The following is a 23,895-nucleotide window of genomic DNA, read 5'->3' as shown; positions in this document are numbered from 1 at the left end:
GGCAACCTCACCGTGAGTCTTTTTGTCCTTTATCTATTTGCCGTGAGTCTTTTACTTTTCCCGTGAAGTTATTTCTTTTGCCGTGAGGTTATTCTTTTCACCGTGAGGTTATATTTCTTTTTGCCGTGAGGTTTTTTTTTTTTTTGCCGTGAGGTTATTCTTTTTGCCGGGAGGTTATTCTTTTTGCCGGGAGGTTATTTCTTTTGCCGTGAGTCTTCTACTGTCGCCTTGAGGTTATTTCTTTTGCCGTGACGGTTGTGGGCCACTGTAGACATATGACACTCTTAATCTGCACACTAAGTTAATGTTCTTTCTAGTAAGGCCTCAAACTACTGTATATAGGGAAGTCAATGTTCTCCGTTTTCGCTCATCTGTAAGCCATCATGCCTTGCGGGACTATTTGATCCTTGTTAGTGGAACCATGTGAATCAGCCATCTTTTATTCTATTAGATTAAAGCTTAAGTGGTAGTCCCGCTAAAAGCGGTCCACTCGACTTCGGGACCTAAAATAATTTTCCTTCATTTTCTGTCAGTGAAAAGGGTTTGACACATATAAAAAAGCAATTTATTATTTTCCAATTCCTTATTTCTTCTTTGCTACGAGCCAAAATTGAATTTTGGCCGAACTGAGGTTGCCGACCGTGATCAGAAAGGCAAAAATTCACCGATTTTGTGAAGCGTGCTACGTCACCAAAAATGCAGCTCACGGAATTTCGTTTTCATACGAATTTTAAGGTACATTCATTACTTTGACTGACGAAATATGGAAACTTTTCGAAAAATTCTAAGCTTACTAGCGAGGCTGGAAGACACCCTACTCCGAGGCCCTTGATCACCTACTAAAATTTAACCAAATTTGACGGGAAAAATCTCAAAAGTTGGGTCTAAGTGAAGCCTAAAAAGCACATCACAGTAAACTTCATACCTTAATAAACCGTTCTATAAGTTCAAACCGGTGGGTATCTCCTTGGATTGCACGCGAGAACAGTTTAAAATCTGCCACAGTCAGTGTGTTTACATAGCCATCGCTCGTGTAAAAGCTCATTTGTATAACCCTAGCACCCGGTGAAAATACATCTTCTTCCGTTCAGGTTCGTTTGTTGACCTGAGTAGTGGCAAAAAGCTTCCTTTAATAATTGCGTACACTCTAGATCCAGTTTTGAGGTGAAGGTTGCGTTAAAGCTGATCAATTCTCAAGAAACCAAAACCAAAACCAAACATTTAGTGATGTCCCGTCAGCCTTTTATAGAATAGAGTATGACAATAATTATTGAACAGGGATTGGTGAAGAAATTTCTTCCGAGCTCATGAATATTATTTTTTCAATCTGATTGCTCCTCCCCTTGAAACATTTCGGTAGCTCTTTCATCTCCACAAGGTTTCATAACTCTAACCACAGAAGAAGACAAGTTTAATGTAACGACATAAACGGGAAATTATTCGAGCTGATTGCTCCGCGTTCCTTGGAGCATTTGACGATGGCTTGTTGGTGGACCTGCATTGTGCTTCTTCTCAGCTTGATGCTGTCAATCAGCAAATCAGGTAATTAAAATATTTATTGTATAGCAGCGTACAGTGTACGTATCCTACAATTATTTTGGCTGAAAATTTTCTTTAAGGCAGCAACGTTAGAACCTTGTTGTCTGGTGGTTATGTCCAAATACTATTAAGAAACGTATTTACGATTTTTAACGTGATCAGCTCCTCTCAAGGCGTGGTTTATAAAACACTAATCTAGAGTGGTACTTCAAGTTCCAATTCTGTCGGCACAAGAACATTTTATTCAAATTTTAAAGTTTTCGTGATATTTCAATTTCCGTGTCTCTGATGTACTGGATCATGTAGGTATAATTTTGTTTACAATAAAAAACCGAAACAACACTAGCTTCCTTAGTCATGGGGAAGGATGTCAACACTTAGCATTTCAGCACAAAATATACCAGTGATCGACTAGCTATTTTTTGTTTTTGTTTTTGATTTTTTAAATAATTAAAATAGACCGCTCTGATCTTGTAATATTACTATTAAAAACAAATTTATAACAAAACCTCCTATAGAGTGGTTTTCAATTGATTCTCGAAAGTATACTGGGATCAGGCAATTACGTACTCTGTGTTTGGTTTAGGTTTTATTGCCGTTAGAGACTGGTTGAGTAGTCTAATCGGTAAGTAATTGGTTTGGTTTTACGACAGTCAATTAAAAACCTCTCTATAATGTAAAATTCAAGAGAGTACGTATGCTTTCCAAAGGTGTGGCAATTGAACATGCAACGTGTTTATATGTTAACCCACAGTATTCTTAGACCCAATCAATCTTAGTTATTTCACACGCTTTCGTGCTGTCAACGCAAAATCAAAGCAAAGACAAGATGGAGCTGTCAAAATACTTCTTTAGTTTTTCATGTTTTTAATGTTGAAAGCGAAATTTTCAACGAATTGGCAGTAACCCCGAGCTTCCCTCCTTTTCCATGTTTCCTTCAGGCGAAGGTTTGCCCAGTTTACTCAGCAAAACCAACTTACCGAATAAAGTTCACTCTATTCAACTTCCCTTAAAAGCGAAAATTGCCGGTTGGCGGAGACAAGAGATTTGGTTCAGTAAAAGGAGGATATTACAGGGTGGCGAGGAGACATGAATTTTATGTTCCAGTGGCAAGAACAATATCTCACGAGATTGCTGCGCTCACTCGTGAAATATTGTTCTTGCCACGAGAACATAAAATTCATATCTTCGAGCTAACGTGTAATGTCTTTTTATTATATAGACATACTAATGACGGCGATTTTGACGATTTTCCGAAGATTTCCGACCACTTGCGAAGATTTTACGAAGATTCTCCAAAACTTGTCCGAGAGTCACACGAACGTTGCCGAACATGTCCGAAAATTTCCAAAGATAACCGAAGATTCCCGAAGACTTTCGGGGAAGACCCGAAGATGTTTCGATCATACACCAACGAATTTAATTACCATTTAAGAGACAAACTTGATATCAGTGAAATCATCGATATCTTCACTAGTGAGGATATGGAAAATATGCCATTCGAGTCCCGGATGTGGTTGCGTATTAATTTTCCAAGCGGTTTATTTTCCAGTAAAACACTTGTGTCTTTATAATAAATCCCGGTAGTCGCATACACCCAGTAATCGGTGGAGTTTCACTTTCTCGCTAACAAGAAATAACATTACCCCAAATGCTCCCAAAACATGTCGAAAAACTGAAACCTAAATCATAAATTTGCACTATGGCCTTTAATCACTTTTCATTCGATGCGGTGGAGAAGTGAGTAGAAAACTCAGTAAACACATCAAGCCCGTTCTCTGAAGTCAGCTAGATGTTAGCGAGACTGAGACAAGTTCGAGCAACAAACCGGAATCAATATCTATGCCTGATAAAATGAAACACTCGGAAAAGAACTGATCGTTTTGAAAATCCTTGTGAAAGTACATAACTCTATGACTGCCGCGATTTTGAGACTGGGGCAAACAGCAAAAAAGACAGGGTTTGCCACATAAATACACCAACTAGAAGTTACCGTAATACAGTAAGTATGGCAAGTTTGGTTATAAATTAGCGAAATATCAGAGTTCTGACATATTCAAAACACCTGGTTAAGAATTTTCGTGTTCAGTAGACAGATATAAATGTAGTTCGTATTGTGATCGTCCGGGTGAGGTTAGTTCTGAAAAGAATTGTTGTTGGTGACTGACGCTTCGACAACCTGAGCGAAAGTCATCTTCAGACTCAAGTGAATAGTGTTTGTCAGTCGATGATGTTATAAGTCTGGTCGGTTAAACGTGATTGGTCAGTTTAGCCATGATGGTATTGGCTGAAAGACTTGTGTAAAGTTTGTCACCAGTCATTGGTCGGTTTCGATCCGCCTATTGTTAGTCAAATTAGTCGGTTTTAGGTCCGTCTATGGTCAAATTAAGTCGGTCTGTTAAAAGTCCGTTTGTCAGTTTCGTTTCCGTCATGGATAAGTCGTTTGTAAGGCGCCAGTAGTTGTTGACATCTGTTAAGAGACGTTTGTTTTAGGTTAGTGTACCAGCTTTCCAGAGTCAGTCGTCGAAAATAGTTTGTTTCTTTTCATTCACAAGACACCCAACGGATTGTTGAGGAGATGAACGAAGACCTCCTCGGTGTGCGCAACTGGTGCTTCAGAAATCGGCTATTACTAAATCCAGACAAGACGAGATTAATTGTTTTCGGGAGCCGACAGATGACTTCGAAGCTCCATGATTTTCGTTTGTCTTTGCTGGGAAAAGACATCTCCCCAGTACAATCAGCCAAAGATCTCGGCGTGATTTTGGATTCGAACTTGACATTTGATGATCATATTAAGACCACAGTATCGGAATGTATCGCACGCCTCGCGCAAATTAGCCGTGTCAAACACTGTCTTGACAGAACGTCGTTGTTAACCGTGATAAATGCCTTGGTTTTCAGTAAGTTGTACTACTGCTCGAACGTCTGGGCAAATACCACAGAGAAAAATATAAGGAAATTACAGGCTGTGCAGAACTACGCATGTGGAATCGTTAGTGGCGCGAGAAAGTACGATCATGTAACTCCCCACTTAAAAAGTTTGTCTTGGTTACCCGTTAAGGACCAACTATACTACCGCCAAGCTACCATGGCTTTTAAATGCATTTCCGGACACGCCCCCAAATATCTGACGTCACAATTCATTACCCGCGAGCAAGTTACCAAGCGTACAACTAGGAGTGGACAAAAGCTTGATATACCTTTTTTTAAAACAGCCTCAGGACAAAGAACATTTTATTACAGAACTATTGGACTTTGGAACAATTTAGACCCCTTTTTAAAATCAAGCTGTTCAGTTCAAGTTTTTAAACGTATCTTAAAGAATAAGCTTTTAGACAATTTTGTAAATACTCCCTAAACTTCATTTATTTTTAGTATTTTTCGCGTCTACAAAGTTTAGATAATGTTGTAAATGTTTTTTTTTAAATTAGATGAATTTTGATTGTGTAGTTATTAGTAACTTAGTAATTTAAGTAATTGTTCCTGAAAAGCCCCATTGGGGAGGTAACAATAAAGTATGTATGTATGTATGTATGTATGTATGTATGTATGTATGTATGTATGTATGTATGTATGTATGTATGTATGTATGTATGTATGTATGTATGTACTGTAGGTTAAACAATGAGGAGAGTCCCAGTCAATGTTGTGGTTTGTCAGTTGATGATGTACAGCAATGTGATTGTTGGCATCACCATTTCTCGTGGCTCGTTTGTGTTAAGTCAGTCTCGAGTTAAGGTTTCTGCCAGTCTCACCAATGTAGGAAGCCTGGCAGTCGGAGCACTTGATCTTGTAAAACTGTTCCCTGTCTGTTGTTAGGTTCGTCCCAGTCTTTAACGTTGGTCAGTAAGTGTCGTAACGTAGTTGTAGGTTTGTGTCCTAGAGCTTTGAGCATTCAGATACACGACATCATAACTTTCCGGCTGGTAATTGAAGGATTTTCATCCTTTCACGATAATTCGCAATGTATCAAACTCCTTTTACTGGATTATATCGCACAAAAGCCGCTTGATTTCCATTAATATCAGTGGTTCACATTTCAAACAAAATGGACTTTATGGCGCACAGAGTTCTGAAAGAGTTATGAAGATAGCATCCAGCGATCACAAAACTTTAAAACAAGTAGATGTTTACCTTTCCTGTGAGAAGGTCAAGTGCGCTAAAGACGAAGGTCCTTTCGTACACCTCAACGTTTCAACAGCAGGGGCGGGGGAGAACACTCTGAGAGGCCTGGCACTTTTTGTGTATCTAAATCATCCAACAAAAAATGACGTCACATCCGGTAAAAAAGAGCGCTGAGTGGCAAAATCAAATTTGAAGATGGCATAATCGTTCTCTCAGTAAGTAAAGTGGCAATATTTTGCAATCGGCCGGATATTTTTAACGTTTTATTTGGCCACGATAAACAAAATTTTGTCTTCTTCCTCGTCGTATCAGTTTGTTTGACGGACAGGGTAATTATTTATTCAAAAACACGCTGTTTTGAAGGCGTGTTTTTTACGAAATGTCGCCATTTGTTCCTCGCTGAATTCCACAGGAGTCATCGTTTGTGTGAAAATAATGAATTCTAGGTAAGTTGCGCTCAATTCAAATATCCTATTCTCTTAGGTAGGCATCACACTAAGAAAAATGCACAATGACAGGTTTCTAGACATTGGGGAACCTTATTAACAGAAACGCATTTTTTAAAATTTACTGTTGCCAACACTCGAGAGTACTTGAGTGCTGTTAATCGTATCACTGCAAGAATAGACCCAAACACATAACGCGCTTTGCAGAACTTTCTTGCCGATCGACACTAACACAAACTCACGTGTTTGCTCATGACTCAAACTGATGCCATAAAATATGTTACGATTGGTTAGGAACCTTAAACAAGATATGTTTTCCCTAAGCAATCCCTTAATTGATAAACGCTTCGTTACAGGCAGGCCGTGAACCCCTTTAAAAAAAGCAAGAGGATTAGTTTTAACGGCGATTAAGTAATTTGGGCATGTCGTGGTTTTTTCTCATTTATAATCAAATTTATTTTTCCGTTTCAACAGTGTTAAACGTCAGCAACGCTAAGTTCCAATACCCTCCCTCCCCCCCCCCCCCCCACCACTGAGGTCAAGCATGCACCTTTTAGTTCTTCAAACCCTCTTTTTTGCCCTGTTTGCAGTTAGTTCCTTATTTATTAATCCCTGTCATATTGGCAACCCATTTTGAAAGGTTACTAAAAAATTGTGCATTATATTTCAGTGTGCTTTCTCTATGTAATCTTACATCAAGATATTTCAATCCCTAAGGGAATGAGAGAACACTAACAATACTGACAATTTTCAGTAATTCATCACTCTTTCAATATACAATATGCCATCTAAACAAATTGTTTGTAAACAGTAGTGAAATTTCATGCCCCTACACCTAGCCATAAAAGGAAGTCTGGGAACAGGCAATAGCAACACAGGCTGGTGAATTTTACAGGCTGATGAACTCATGTCTAACAATGATGAGTGATGATGAAGCATGGTGCAGTGAAACTGAAGAATCAGACGGTGAGTAACATTGATAGAGTCAGTGTCGTGAGAGTGATGCTAGTGTCTGTGAACTTGGACCAGATCAGCAAAGAAAAGGTTTCGTACTAGAAATTGACAGAGAGCAACAAGTTTGTGCTAAAAAACTGAAGAAGTTGGTTCAGACCAGTCTTGAAGCCAGCTTCATCAATACTTACAGTAGTAGTAGTAGTATACTTTATTTACCCTCGGATTGTAGAGTAGCTTTAGTAGCTAATACTTGTCAAGAGTTCCTGACATGTATGTGGGAAGGCTCTCTGTAATGACCTATATGGGGAGCCTCAGCTCAAGATGAGTACCTTTTTCAGGCTTCAGGTATAAAATGATAGGGATTTCACAAGTTGAGGTGTAAAATGTTGTTGAAAAGCTCTCATTTACTCTCCTCAGCTGGAATGAAGAGATTCTATAGTATTGTTTATTAACCTCTTTCCAAGGGAATAGAAAAGGGATGCAGTATTCTTAAATAGGTTTGTTAAAGGGGTACATTTACCCTTTTGCAATGTAAGGTCGACAAAAGAGGTGCCATTTCTATCAAAATGGTACAAATGTATACAAAAGGGTAAGGGGTAATGGACCTTGAGATAAGGCTTTTCCATTCCAAACTTTGTAGAATACCCCCCCCCCCCAGCTTGTGTAACAAAGATGTTCAAATTATTGTTTTGTGAAAAAAGGCAATTATTAAAAAACAAAACAGTGCCAAGAGATTAAGTGATTGTCAATGTAAGTTTCCATTTGTATTTTGAATTAAAATGGGTATAACATTATCCTCAAGTATACTTTGCAGCTTCACAGAAAGGCCCAAACTGATAATGAAAACATATGTTTTAACACTTAAAATTCTATTTTTGCCCCTTCCCTTGTACCTTGTGATCTTTGTAGGGAAATTCTGAAAAGGTCCCCTCCCCCCCTCAAAAAATTCAAATTTTATATACTAATCACTTTTTTATCTTGAAAATGGTCTCAGAGACAACAAAACATTTTTATGGCTAGCTAGACTACTTATTAGGAAATTAAAAATGTTCAAGGAAAAAATGAACAGGAAGAAACAACAACAAATTAAGTTTTTTTTTTTTCAGAAGAGCTACCACTTGTATATTTCTTTAACTTACATGTAGGTCAACATAATTTGTTTTCACAATTTACCACAAAAGACAACACCACAGAAAGGAGAATTATAGTTGTGGCATATGAGCTACATTTTTAAATGGAAACATTTCCCATAAAAAAATTCCAAAATATATTCTTACCAGTACAACAACATACCAAATTTATTTTGCAGAGAAGTTTAGTTAATTAATAAAATTGATGTAGTGAAATTTTCTATTCAATTTTTGTACACCTGATCTTACAGAGTGCAACCTTTGGTTTAACTGGTTCACTTTACTATTAAGGAATAATTAAATAAATCACACCAGAGTGGCTTTGTATCTTTATTATAATTCTCATTATCAGTAGAGAAATCACACTTGTACACTGTTCCACTGATACTTTTACGTGTATGTTAAACAAGGGAAAGCAGGTTGCATCATCTAAATCATAGCATTGTATGCCTGTGTGGGGTGTATATGCCAGGAAGTAACCACCTAAGAAAAGACAAAATAATATAAATTATGTAATTGTTTCAATGACTCACCGTAAGTGGGCATTTGCTCATTTACCCCCTTAACAAACAAGATATATTAAAGTATAACTTTTACTTCCACTTCAAACTTTTCAAACCTACAGTTTGTTTTCACTTTCAGAGAGGTTCTTAAATTCACAAGCACACCGCCCACCCCCTCAGTCCCGATTCCTACTCTCCCATAGCCAGGATCCCATTTCAACCCTCCAATAAATCAGTAATTTTTTTTCTAATGTTGGTCTGACTTAGATCTATCTCCACTCAGCCATGAAAGCAATGGTGGCAGATTTTCGTTTATTTGTTGGTCTAGTTTACTATTGCTCTTAGATTCACACCTCCCTTTTGACAGAATTAAATTCGATTAAAAAAATAAACTACAGTAGTTTAATCAAATTAATGCAGAGGCAAACATTGAACCAGAAAATTACTATAATTTTGGTATGAACAATACCAAAGTATAACTTACATAATTAATATCACATCTTTTCTGTTGTAATTTAAGACAGTGCAGCTACTAATAGATTGACCACAAAAACCTAAAAACATGACTTTAGAAACACAGGTAAGTAAGAATATTGCCAGTTTTGCTTTTGCTACCAACCACTCTGCTTTTAAAAAAAATACATGGAAGATAATGACAAAGCAATAACAAAACCAACCAACCAACCTCTGGCAATTTGATAAACACACCAAATTCCCCTCCAAAATTCTCTTTAACACCTTACAGTACATGTAAATGTCAGCAGCATAAATTCAACTCGATGATTTGGCATGCTATTATCATCAAATTTTTACCCCTTGATTCAGAATTTTTAGGAGTATCAAATAGAATTCCACTATAGATTACAAAAAGCGCTGTTTACCTTTGCAAATATCTGCATTAGTTCTGGAGATATTTAAGTTTAAAATGTGTAAAATATATGCAAATGAGAGGACTGATGATGTCATACACCAAACCCAATATTACATCAAGTGCAGACCATATATACAGCAGAGATCATTGAAACTTGGTAGCCTTATAGTTCTGCAGGCAACACATTAATATGGCTATAAACAAATATGTTCCCAATTGGCAACTCAATCTTTTCCAGTCCCCTCTAACCCAATTTCAATAATGCAGTGATTTTCAGCTTGAAAAACATTAATCAAGGCCATGACTTTGACCTTACTATTTAATAGGCTTGCTGTCAGTGTGACGTATATACATTGATTAACTTATAAAGACCTGAATGATCATTGCAACTATACACAACTTAAGCAAAGGTGAAATTATAGGCTGAAAAAAAAATTAGGTATGAACTGGGTTCCAACCCATGACCTCTGTGATACCGGTGCAATAACTTAGTTAAAGTTCTATGCTACAACATACCAAACTGCTAATTTATTATGAAGTGACACAGCTAAAGGAGAGTTGTCAAGGTATCAACTTTTTTGTGAATAATTCTAAAAGATCAAATACAAGTCTTCTAAATTTAAGATTCTTATACCTAACAAAAGACATACAGTAAGGCACTGCACTGTGTGCTCTCTCTACACACACTTCCAGGCAGGATAGTAATACATATACATGTATTTTATTTTTTTGGAATATACTGTTACTGCATGGTCATACAAGAGGTACTAGTTGCTGCTGAGTAGTCTTAAAATAAGTGTGACCTAAGTGTGACAAAATATAATATATACTGAATCTGCACCAGTTCAGTACAATTTAATACTAGATTTTAATTATAGCTGCAAAAAAAATTATTGTTAGCACCTGATATTACATTACTTTGTGAAGGCTTCTGGAGGGGTTATACTTTTATAAGGTACCTGGCGGCAAGTACTATTTTGATTTAATAAAGCAAGACTGTAGTAACTGCTAGGAAAATGTGTTTGGTACATCCCAGAAAAATTGGGTGGGGGTCAATGCTGCCCTCTTCACAAAAGTTAAACCCTTAACCTATTTATGACCATAACCTGCGATTTTCCCTACCTCACTTATGACTGTTGCGACTGCTACAGTTGCCCTAAACATAAGTTTTGAAGGACTTAAATTTGTTGATGGTCTTATCGATAATGATGAAAATTGAGGTACCTTATTCTAAAAAAAAACCACATTAAAGACTAGAAGGTAAAAGCCTTACCCTTGAGTATTTATGACCAAAACAGCTGCATAACCATACCCTTTGGGGCTGCACATAGCTATATATAGCACATAGAGGAGAGTTCCCCCCTCCTCCCGCTGGAGCAGGAATCAAAATATTATTGCCTTGATGACATAATAAAGATAAAATCTCAAAATAATCAAGAGTTACATGTATGCATGGGACTTCATTATCAAAATGATGCCTGTTGCTTAATGTACATGTAAATTGTTCAGTTCCAGAAAATATCCATACTCCCCCCTCAGAAGGGAATGTAATTTCCTGGGGGGTGGGGGGTTCTATAAGACCAAAAAATTTAAAGAAATGTATGAAGCTCAATCGGAATTTCCAGAGGGGTGGAGGGGGGGACTCAGAAAAATTCCCTTCCGTGGGGGAGGTATGGATATTTTCTGGAACTACAGATTGCATAAATTACTCCTACAATGTGCCAGAATTCTGTTAATCTGGTCACCAACAGGCCACAAAAATCTGACTGTATAATTAATAAATAAGAAAATGACCGACGGAGCTTTTGTTTGAGCCAGAATAGAGTGGCCAAAATAAGGAGGTGGCTGTGTTAATGGGGGTGGCTGTAAGGTGAGGTACATTCCACAGTAGTGATAAAGATGACACTCTCAAACACCAGTACCCATAAAGATTTTGGACAGTACATTTTGCATAATCAGTTGGAAGAGGAAGAGGGAAAATGGAAATAAAATAGAATGGCTCTTGTGTACCAGAGACAACCCTTTCCCTGAGTTACCCTGGCGGAGCTAACTTTTCACTTATTTCTTTGCAAAATTCAACCAACTGTTTACACGAGGATGAACCAGACTTGGGGGCGAGACAATTTAGGGGAGCAAGTTGACTTGCCTTGGCAGGTAAAGTAACCAAAAACTTTTCTTTGAGTATACGTAAACACTTTGGTTCGCCTACCTGGAACAACTCTCGGCATGGCGAGTGTCACGTAATGCCTAGATTTAAGATTTAGAGCAGCAATTTGTATCAAAGAAGAGACAATTAACTCAGCAAAACCCAGTGTGATCAAATGACTGAGGGAAACTTAAACAAAGAGGCATAGTTGCACATTTGATCATTTAATAAGAGTTACGAATAATCATGCAGGGTCAACTTTTACTCGGCCTACAGGGCCTACATTTTCACATACAAACACTTGATAAAGTTGCCTCAGGGGGAGGGTTATCTCGGGTACCCGAGACCATAGAAATGGGACCTGTGTTGCCTCAAAGAACACCCCACGATTTTCAAAGGGGAAGGTCCTTAAACAGGACCTTACCTTAGGGCAGCTTCAATGGCAGATTCCCCCTGATGGCTTGGATTTGAATAATTGATTTAATTACTTTTAAAGAGGATTAGAACTTAAAAATCTTGCTCGAATTTCGATCCAGCGAGACATAAGCTTCCATGCCGTGAATCAAGTTTTTACTGGGCGTTTTAAAAGCACTCACCAAGAGAAAGAGACTGATGACCCCAAAGTACCAATATATATGTACTGTATCTTACTGAAAACAACAATCTTCAACGAGAGATGTGGGAATGTGGGATACTGACCTTCAGCATACGATCCAGCTTGTCTCTTCTACCAATACACGTGAGCCAAGAGCAACAAAAGCTATGGTGACAGCGACTTTCGGAGCTAAACGGCTTCTGTTAATTATGTTTCCGTAGTACACAGTGCAAACTATGGCCGGCAATACTTCATCCAGGTTGTTGTTAACATTATAGGCTATTGCACGTATTGTTATCACTAAATCACGAACAACAAGAACCAAAAGTCGGAACAACACCAGTTTTGCAAATGTATAAAATCCGCCCGACGATGACCAAAGGCTCTCCGTTATTTTGCTTCAAAACAATGATAAACTTTTCTCTTTTCCCGAAATTTTTGTTTAAAAAGTCGAAGTAATGTGTCTGCAACATCTTTCCATCCTCAATATAAAATGAAACGAAACTGATGGTTTACAAATAGAGGGAAATGGTGAGTAACCGAAACGCCAATTTTAACAAACCCAGACAAACGTACCTCAGATTTTGGGGTGTATTCTCGCAGATTCCACCAAGGTGATTTACCCATCGTGGACATACGACGGTCGTGTGGTATTTGAAGATAGCATCTTTGTAGAAAATGTAGGGTTGGATTCTGGAGCAGTTTACGTCAGAAACGGTTTCACGAAATTTCGAAGATGCACCTTCCGCAACAACTTTGGCATTCGAACTGGACATATCTATTCCGCCTATGGAACTGGACAAGTAGATTTTAAAGATTGCTCATTCACCACAACAAATAACGGAATGACAATTTCTAAACTCTCTACATTCAATAAACCTACTTTCCTACATTCCGATAGCGGAAGTCCTTTAAATCTTAGAAATACATCTATGATCTCGATGGACTCAGACAGAAACTCCTTTCCCATGCTTGATATATCCAATGGAGGATACGTCAACATCGAAGTTGCAATATAGCGAAGGACAACAGCTTCTATTAGAAAATGCAACACACATCGTATACACGGAGAAAAACGGCAGCTTATGTCCATTGAATGTCACAGTTCTAAAATATTCTTGCACATCCTGCCCCGCTGGTTATTACAGCCTCCAAAAAGCCACATCACGAGGTTTAGATGTAGCTGCTGCTGTTGAGTGTCTGCCATGTCCGTTTGGAGCCAAATGTATTCAAAGTAACGTAGCTGCGAAACCAAACTTCTGGGGCTACCAAGATTCAAACTTTCCACCAGCACTGCAATTTATTGCTTGTCCAGAACATTACTGCCCTTCTGAAGATTCACAACATTACAACAGTTGTCACAGCAACAGAAATGGGAGCCTCTGTGGACAATGTGCGGAAGGATTCAGCGAAACTTTGTTCTCAGCTGAGTGCCCAAAATCTGCAAAATGCAGTTTATATACTGTGTGGATCCTGACAATATCGCTAACAGTTGCATTGGTACTTTATCTTTTAATAAAGCCTCCAATCCCAAGTTTCCTTGGAATCCAGATCTTATGGTTTAACAGAGGGGTAGAGAATCAGTCAAGAGATGACTTGGGCGTCGTTGAGGATCCGCCAGAGCATTTAGACAGTGGATATATAAAAATTACCTTTTATTTCTACCAAGTTGCTGAGCTCCTGATGGTCGGATCTATAGAAGAATGCTTTCAGAAGGTACCGGTTATGTACTTCTTGATTGCTGCTTTTAATTTCCAGGTTCGGACCCTCAACAAAGGAATCGGATGCCCTTTTGTAGGGTTAACTGCGGTAACAAAGCAGTTGTTACTCTCTGGTACTGTGTTCTTGGCAATGTGTGAAGTTGTCATCATTTATGGCGTCCATTCTGTGATAAACATGTTAAGAAGAAAAGAGAAACCAGCCCTAATCCATTACATGGCGGTTATCATGGAAGTATTGCTGCTGGGATATGAGCGACTGGCAGAAACGTCTCTTACGCTAATGCGCTGTGCTTCAATAGGACCTGGAAAGCTGCTTTTTATTGATGCGAATGTCCCATGTATGGAGTGGTGGCAGTATCTCCTTCTGACCTATATCATAGCTTTTGTGGTTCCTTTCATCGTTGTCTCTACTGGGGATCGTCCAAGCTCTACAGGGTTTCTGTTACTGTAACTGAGTTTCTTGCTGCGTGCATGATTCCATTGCCATTTCTTATCTACTGGTTTGTTGAAGCGATTTTGAATAGAAGAAATGGAGATTCCACGAATGCACAAGTTGTCAACAAAGATGTTTTGGAAATACTTCACGGTCCTTTCCGTGAACCACAGGTTGATGATAAAGGAACACTCTACTGGGAGAGTGTGCTGATTGGTCGAAGATTTGTTCTCCTTGCTTGCCAAGCGTTCATAACAAACTTGATGTTGCGTATGGTTTCCATGGTCAGCGCTTGCTTCCTGATGATTATTCATCATGTTATAAAGAATCCATATCGTGATCCACTGGCCAACAACGCTGAAACACTGTCCCTCGCTGCTTTGTGTATCATTGCCGTGATCAATTTAGTAAAAGCAACCCTGATCTCGTATGGTGTCGCTCTTGATGGCCCGGACATACCTTATTTGGAAACCCTGGAGTGGTTTGAGGTGTGCACCTTAACATTTGCCCCAGCATTGGTGTCTCTCTTGGTCACTTTAGCCATTTTGTCCCAGCTCGCAAGTCCCAGCTCGTGGTATTTCTAGTCTTATTACACCTGGTGGCAGTTCCGTTCTCATCGATGGCTCATACACTAACTGAGAGAACCTCTTTTCGATAATGCTGAACAACACAGTGAGGACAATTAAGACATATCTATTGTCAATTTTTGCCCGTTGATTTCTGCTGGCTAACTGTACATGTTTGTTTGATCCCACAATAACTCTTATTGAAGACTGTCCTGAAATTAGGGCATACAAAATAAAGCGAAATGTACGAAAAAAGTCTTAGTAAATAACTTCGATTGAAACACAAAGTATATGAAATCTTAATCAGTCTGTTTTTTTTTTTGCACTGAGCATGTAACGGACAGTAGAAGATAGTCTTATTCCTAGCTAGAGCCCACCTTCCCAGTATAGTCGTAAAGGGATGGTTCATAAAACAGTGTAAGCTGATAATTGATTTAGTTAATATTAGAATAATAAAATATATAAAATGAGACAAGAAAAATTTGATTCTAAATTTCCGAAAAATGTTTATTTGCTATCCTGAAGAAAATTGTTGTTCTTGCGATTAAAATTCTGAAATTGTTGAAAATGTCTAGTAGTATTCTTATTTTTCTTTCGTCGTACATCGAGATTTAATTGGAGTTATTCGAGGGTGTTAACTTATTGACTCCAAGTCTCCTTTGCAACCTTTATCTAACTCGTGTTCTCATGGGAGCTTTGCATGGCAAACCAAATAAGACAAATAAAGGCTGCAATTGAGACTATAAGATATTCTAATCTGTACTATCTCTTCCAGGACGATATGCCGACAAGATATGGGGGCAAGCACCCGTCTTACATGTGTAATTCAAATTCAAGTAAATAGGTGCTTACTAATTAATATTAGTGGTCAGAGATCTTTGAAGGCCGGGGCCCAGGAGTGGAGAACTCCCACGTGTAAAAGTCTGGGATGCGCTCCTCGTCTCGCCTTGGGCTGTAACTCAAGGATTCTGGTCTCATTTAGGGTGTAGATGACGAAACGCCACCATTTTTAAATGTCAAAGTATATTTTAGGGTGCACTCCAAGAAATAATAAGAAAAGAAGACATAAAAAAACGCTCTTATTGTATTCTGATCGGCTAGTAGCAACCGGCCGCCGCGCTAGAAGTTCTCGACTTCCAATTCCTGAAGGTTTTCGAATGAATGAATGTTGGACATTGAGACGTCCGAAACTGAAATCTTCCTTTAATTTCTTGTAAAGATTTTCACAACAAAATATTGATTACATGTGGGGATACTTTTTCAATAAGTCAATTAAAATACCCTCTTTAATTATAAGTAGCTGACATAAAGACATTTATTTCCAGGTGTTTTTGTAATGGACCGATTCCGGTTTGATTTTTTTGCTGTAACCCAGTCTCTATCCACATCGTAAATATGCTTAATTCGGTATTTTTGTTCATCAGTGCTGCATCAAATTAAATTAAATCAACCTTAAGATCACAATAAAGAGGAGATTTTTTCATAATGCATTGCAAAAAATTGCAAGGATTAAATAGTTCTGAAATGCCTTGGAGACGAGTTACCCAAAATATTTTGTCCGCCATTTAATACAGACTGTTAAACCTCCATAAATATTACCCTAAGCCGATAAAGATGAACAGAAATTTCTACGGGCCCAGCCTACTGCGAGATAATCAAGCAAAACCAGACTAGTCAGAACTTTTTATCTTTTTTCTTAGCTGTGCAGCATCATGGTCACTCAGAAGACTATGTTTCTCTGGAGCGAAGTGATTCTAAAAGATATGGTACAATCAGTCACCTATGTCAATCCATTGCTATTGGAATCCATCAAGTAGACTGGGGCGAACATATTCACCTGGATGGTACTGGAACCGAGCGAAAGCCTTGCCACTGCTACTCTTCAATGGCGCATGAGCAACACCTAGCTATTGAAATTCAGAAAAGTTTGAGTTTGATTGGTCGTAAATCCACACCATACATTTCTTGCCCTAGTGGCTTGCATTTTGACAAGTCAAGTACTCTGAGAACAACTATTATTTTATCTGGTGTTTTTTTTTGGGCAAATGCCACTATTGTTTCAGGATTCTGATTCCAAGAGTTTTGACTGTTCTTTTCAAGATACCTTCACTGCTCTGAGAATTCACATAACAGATAATGCAAGAAGGCATTTAAATGTTCATGGCTCTTTTTTTCTTTAACAACAACATTTCATGCGTGAAAATAATTTTGTACCACAAAGATTCAAACCAGCATCAACCTCTTGCTTTAAATATCAGCGAGACGACGTTTATGAAACACGGATTTCACAAACAGCGTTTTCTAAGAGGTGTAGTGACCATCCGCTCACAAACCACGCTGCCATCCAGCAGCATATATGTCCAAATATCTTGCTTTAACATCACATCTGTCAATAACGTGGGTACTTTATGAATCTTGATCTACCATCAGCTGTGACCAGCGGCGTTTATGATGATGTCAGACTGTTCAACAATACTCTTTCTGATTTGGTCAAAGCATCCACAGGTAGAAAAACACAAAGCGTGGTGAACAGTTTGAACAATTCTGATAAAAAGGAAACGCGTGTTAAGTTCAGCAACGGAAGATGTTCCCAAAACCGTTTATTGCGATGTATAAAGATTCATTCTGAGGAGGACCAAGTGGAAATCCACAACTCGTCGTTTGTTGGACAACGTCTTAAAAAGGCAAGAGGGGGAACGGTATTTTTTAACTTCACAGCACACGGGTCTGTGGTCATATTCAACAGCAAGTTTCGTAGGAACATAGCTAAAGGTGGTGGAGCATCATTTGCTCGTAGTAAAAACGGAATTTTAACTCTTATCATGATGGAGGTTACCTTCACCGAATGTGCAGCAGAAGCGTACGGATGTGCAGTTTTGGTTAGAAACCTTGATTCTCCAAAGGTGGAAAACTGATCAACGTACAAGTTTTATGCCAGTATCAGGGAAATGTTAGTGCGGGATTGCCTTTTTTTCCAACAACATGCTACATTGTCAGAATCTTTTCATCTGATGGAAAAGTGGCCATCACGGATTCTTCGTGGAAAAACAGTATATCATCAGCAGCTAAAGCTTTAATGATATCAAACGCAGGTGGCAAAACTGACGTGCTTATTTCTGGCTGCACGTTTGTTGTCAACGCTAAAGTACATGTAAGAAACGCCGTTAGAATCAGAGCCCATAAAGTGCAAGCTAAAGGGAGCGTATTGATAGAAAACAGTATTTTTCCAACCAGTGGGTCACCGAGATCGTCACGCTCGAGATCGTCACGGTGGTGCCTTGTAGATGAGTCCCCAGTTCCCCATCAAACTTATAAACGTTGTTTTAGCTTTATTTGGGTACTCACTCCAAATACCAGGATTATATCCAAAAGGACCGTCTGATGCTCGTCCCTTCCGCATTTCTATCTCAAACTACAGCTTCCTTGATAACAGCTTTAATATCTTGGCACATACAAAGTATCCAGCCCGTGTAGAGCTGAGCACCGAGAACACCATTTTCAAGAGCAGCAAAAAGACACATAAAAACGTCGAGCTCTATTTCATTATTAGGCCTTTGAGTCTACTAAATAGTTCCAGTGCAGTTATTAAAATTAACAATATCACATTTGAATCGAGACCATGCAATGTCTTATGCTTGTTATTTAAAAGCAACAAAACTTTATCTTTATAAAAATCAGTTTTCCGAAATGGTATATGTTTTCAAAGATTTGCGTGGAAAGGCGATGATTACGAGACCTCAACGGGTGCAATAACGGTCCTCACACGTCCTGATAAAGTCGTAAATAAAGAATGTGTCAAAAGAGCGACAAGGGAAGAAACTCATCCTGAGTGGAGCTATCGAACTCATGCTTTATTTGAAGATAACATTTTTGAGGGAAACTTGGGGTTAATCGCGGGTACTGTGCACGTAACCAACGGCTACACAACATTCCAAAGATGTACTTTTAGAAATAACTTTGCCATCGAACATTCTGGACACGTTTATTCCGCATATGGAACTGGCCGGGTGGATTTCAAAGACTGTTTCTTCTCTTTAACGAAGAAGAAACGATATCACATCTTACAAAACGATCTTCCTCCTTTCCGATACCTTATTTGGAAGTTCTAGACTGGCTTCAGGTGTGCGCCTTAGGTTTTGTTCCAGTGTCGATATCTATCTTGTTCACGTTTGCGATTCTTTCCCAGCTGGCTAGGTTAGTGGTTTTTCTCATCAAGCTAATTATTAGATGTTGGCAGAAGCTCCTTCGTACTTATTGCAGGTCAACGGCTCAAGAGAGGAGACCTCTTCTAAATATTGCTGAGCTGAACAGTGGCACCAATTCTTAAGACTGGGAGTAAAAACATTTGACTTGTTTTCAAAGCGGTTAACAACGTTCACGATTATCGAAAATCTTAAGAATATCATGATCGGGCTTTTCCTAGTACACATACTGTTTTCTAATTTGGAAATTGCTCGATGAGGATTTTAGACTTGCCCTTAGGCGTACGTTTGGCGGAAACAGCATTTTGTGTACCAACCAAATGATAATGAATTTAAGCCAATTAACTATCCTGTTTAGACCTGTTGAAAGTTTGACAGAGGTTGATACATTTACATAAAGAATATATGCATGAACTTTCATATACTCACTTGTACATTTATACCAAGCTACAGTGAATTTAAAAAAAAAATCAAATTACCGCAATTACATACATGTATATAAGCACTAAATAAGAATGTCATGTGAAGACGTGATTGAACATCATGTCTTCATATCTTACTCCGTAGTTCATATATATGAAATTTCATATATTCACTTGCGAAAATCTCATGTATAGTTTTCCAGTTAACCTTAAAAAGGAGCGTTCTGTTTCCAATAATGATAAATAACAAAGTATTATAGACTTTGCCTGTAAAATGGGCACTGATGAACTGTTAAACAGCCGAAACATGTTGTTGTGTAGTCATTTAGGACTTATTACCTTTACCGAGACAGAGAAATACTTCCTCTCGTGTCACGTATCTAATCTGCTTTTATTCATTGTTATCATTCCCTATATTCGGTGCAATTCTACTTTCACTGAGAACCAGTACTTTTACATCATGCGGTAGTTTCAGAATATTACAGTGACGAGTGATCGGCGTGATAGCATAACGATGTTGCTATGGTAATCAATACACTACATCCTTGCCCGGGAACGTTAAAAAAAAACACTTATCAAATATTCACTAAGGAATCATTTAGGTTAAATCATAGGCGCAATCAAATGAATCAGTAATGGACAAAGTTATCGCAGTTCTTAGTGGACTTAACTACACGTCCTGATCCAGTAGTAATGATGCCCTCGCTCTGAGCATCCTGAGTGGCTATCTCCTCAACATGAACCGAAGGTTCACTGTTTGCACAAGCTTCAGAATTGTTCGAGTCTTTGGGATCTTCTACCCCCAACGCACTCTTCTGTGTCATTACTATCTGTAATGGCTTCGCAAGCAGGCGCGCGCTTTAAGTATTTTGCGTTGCGAACTAGAGTGGCACAGGTTTTGACGTTGACGACGCTGAATATGTCCCTCCCTTGAGACTGATAACGTGCTTAGCCGGAGAAAATTTTGAATTCAGTTTATTGGGTTTCATGTTTGCACAGTACACAATGTCGCCGATGTTGAAGTCATGCGGAGCTACGTGCTACTTAGCGTCGTGATAAGCTTTCAAACGAGTTTGATATGAGTCGCATTTTTCGCGACGTTCCCGATCGAGTGCTGTGTTCACAAGTGATTCGATGTGAGGCACTTTCATGCGAAGTTCGCGGTTGAACAACAGAATGGCGGGCGATTTTCCACTTACCGGATGCGGACTTGCTCGATAGAGCACAAGGATTTTAGGCAATTATTTTTGCCAAGGCTTACCGTCTGCAATTGTTGCCCGGAAGTTCTTCTTTAGATATCGGTGAGATCTTTCAAGCTTGTCGTTGCTGCGTGCATAGTATGGTGACACACAAATGTGCTTGATTCCACACGATTCGAATTCTGCGCTCGTGCACTGTTTGCTGTTGCCAGAAACTATTTCTTCCGGATATCCAAATCTAGAGAAAACATCTGTAAGGGCTTTGATAACCTCGCGAGAAGTTATTTCCTTGAGGACACATACTTCTGGGACAAAGAATAGTAGTCGATGTACGTCAGGATGTACTTACCATCAATAGGTCCAACGAGATCCACCGCTCCTTTGACCCATGGACCACGAGGTAAAGGTGTCGGTTGAAGTGGTGTGTACGTATTCAGTGGCTGGTTCAAAACACAAGCACTGCAACCTTTAATCATTTTTTCAACAGCTTTGTCCAAGCCAGGCCAAAAGAAACGCGCTCAGAGAAATTCTTTTGTTTTGACGATGCCTTGATGCGTCTCATGCGCTAATTTTAGAATTCGCGTTCGCAACGACTGAGTAAGGACAATGCGATTTCCTCGGAGAATTACTCCTTCGAAGACACACAACTCTTCTTTAATTCCGCTGTATGCTTTGAGTAACTGGTCGCAACACCACTTTCGACTTTGAATTACGGCTAACAATTCGCTCAGCGTGGCATCCTTGATTGTTTCGGATCTCATTTCTGAAAGAGTGACACCTTGTAGATCTGACATATTTGAAGTGCAAACAAACCGTACGTAGTCTCCGCAAACAAATCCACTGTCCAAGCGATCATCGTGCGTAGCAGGTAAACGCGGCGGCGAGTCTGTTGTGTTAGCATTTCCCGAAATATGCGCAGTTCGAAAATCATAATGTTGATGCAATCTCCATGTCAGGCGTTGAATCCTCGGCGGTAAAACCTTGTTCGAATGTGGGTCGAACATGCTTGAGAGCGGCTTGTTATCAGTCCATAAAGTGAACTTTACACCAAACAAGTAATCTGCGAGCGTTCCACAACCCAAACGCAACCTAGCGCTTCGCGTTCAATTTGAAAGTACCTTCGTTCGGTTAGCGAAAGCGTTCGACTAATATATGCTATAGGTTTGCCCTGACCGGTGCCCTGGTCTTGTAGTAAAATGGCACCTAAGCCAACTGGACTGGCATCAGTGACCACAAAAGTGGGAGCATCTAAATGGAAACACGCGTACGCCAAGACTGGTTCGCGAGACAGTGATTCCTTTAAGGCTCCGAATGCCTTAGTCTGCTCTTCTCCCCAGAACCATTTCCGTTCCTTTCGCGTAAGCTTTCTGAGAAGCTTAACAATATTTGCATAATTGGGAATAAACTTCGCAACGTAACCACACGTCCCGAGAGAAGATCGAAGGTCGGACGCGTTTGCCGGTGGAGGCGATGGCTTCCGTCTTCGTCGGGTCAGGCTCGATTTCATTTGCGGACACCACGTGGCCTAAGATCCCGGGGAGGGGGGTACTCCCTTATATGGGCTATATAGGTATGTGCGGCCCCAAAGGGTATGGTTTTTCAGCTGTTTTTGTCATAAATATGGTATCGATTTTGGCTGATTTTGGCCATTTTGGTCATAAATAGGGTAAGGTTTTTGCACTCTAGCCTTGATATGGGTATGTTTTTAAAAAGAACCCTCTTTTTCGTCATTATCGAAAAGAAAATCAACAAACGCCCTTCACAAATTATGTTCACGGTAATTTAACATTGCTCTGAACTAGGGAACTTATTATAACGCGGGTCTGAAACAGGGTTTTGATATAAGGGTTAGGGCATAAATAGGGTTTCGAATTTTTAGTCAGGTCATAAATAGAGTAGGGAATATCGCAGATTTTGGTCATAAATAGGATAAGGGTTTTGGGAAGCGGGCTGCACACCCCCATCCGATTTTTCTGGGAGTACCCCCCCCCCCCCCCCCCCCCCCCACGCCGGGCCTAAGATCGAAATTTGTCGAACGCCGAACTCACACTTACCTTACTTGGGTTTGAGGTTGAATTTGCGACATCGCTCAAAAACTTGCCGGAGGCGTTTCGCAAGTTCTGCCATAGTCGGAGCGTAAATAACTACGTCGTCAATCGAAATTCGTACATCTTCGACGCCAAACAATTTCCATCATTTTTTTTTAAAGGCTTCGCTCGCATCATTAAGTCCGAAGGGAGTGCACTTGAAACGGTAACAACCTCGAGGGGCGATGAAGTGGTAATGTACCGCGCCTCCTCAGCTAGCGGGAGCTGAAAAAAACCGCTCTTTGCGTCGATCTTCGCAAAATACTTAAAGCCGCGCAGAGCATGCAATGTATCGTCAACGTTTGGTAAAACATAGCGCTCTCTAATAACTGCCTTATTAACTTCGCGTAAATCACAACATACCCTTGAATCTCCCGACTTTTTTGGAACTATAACCAGGCTGGAAACCCAGGGACTTGGCTCATTGACCTCTTCAATAACATCTTTTTCAAACATTCTATCAAGCTCATTATTAACTGCTTCAATTTGACTGACAGGTATTCTTCTTAAGTGTTGACTTACTGGTTTGACCTCTGGGTCAATAGCAATCTTATTTTCAAAATTAGTTACCCTTCCTAATCCTTCAAAGATATCAGAGTATTCCTCTAGCTCACTGTTGCTATCTCGGTTGACTGAATTAATAACCTGCTTAAGTACCTTTAGCTTAAAACTGGAATCTCGTCCTGAAAGGAGATTCAGCGTTACCCGCTATAACGTACACTTGAGCATTGATAACGTTGTGAAATATGTATGAAATCATTCATATTTGAACTGCGGTTGTAAATGAAAGTGAAGAATGATCATGGCAGTAAATTTTCCATTTTAAGCAATTGCAAAGAAGAAGCCTGAAAAAAAAATTAAATTAGATTTAAAAAAATAAAAAATAAAAAAAAAATCAGTTCTTCAACGGGATTCGAACCGGTGGCCTCCGCGATACCGGTGCGATGCTCTAC

The 23,895-nt window shown here is 39.3% G+C and overlaps 1 long non-coding RNA gene and 2 pseudogenes across 1 annotated transcript in view; 2 read left to right on the top strand and 1 right to left on the bottom strand.

Moving 5' to 3' along the window:
* The window catches only part of LOC149103328 (uncharacterized), a 177,510-nt gene that overhangs the window by 32,246 nt on the left and 121,369 nt on the right, over positions 1-23,895 (bottom strand). The gene's annotated exons all lie outside the window — the stretch shown is intronic.
* Positions 1-23,895, top strand: part of LOC110054725 (uncharacterized) — a 534,050-nt pseudogene that overhangs the window by 405,720 nt on the left and 104,435 nt on the right.
* On the top strand, positions 5,331-17,947 carry LOC149103344 (uncharacterized; annotated as a pseudogene).

Source organism: Orbicella faveolata, unplaced genomic scaffold (assembly GCF_042242905.1).
Source record: "Orbicella faveolata isolate gen_17 unplaced genomic scaffold, um_ofav_v1 contig_35, whole genome shotgun sequence".
Lineage (NCBI taxonomy): Eukaryota > Metazoa > Cnidaria > Anthozoa > Scleractinia > Merulinidae > Orbicella > Orbicella faveolata.
This window is presented reverse-complemented; position numbering and strand designations above follow the sequence as displayed.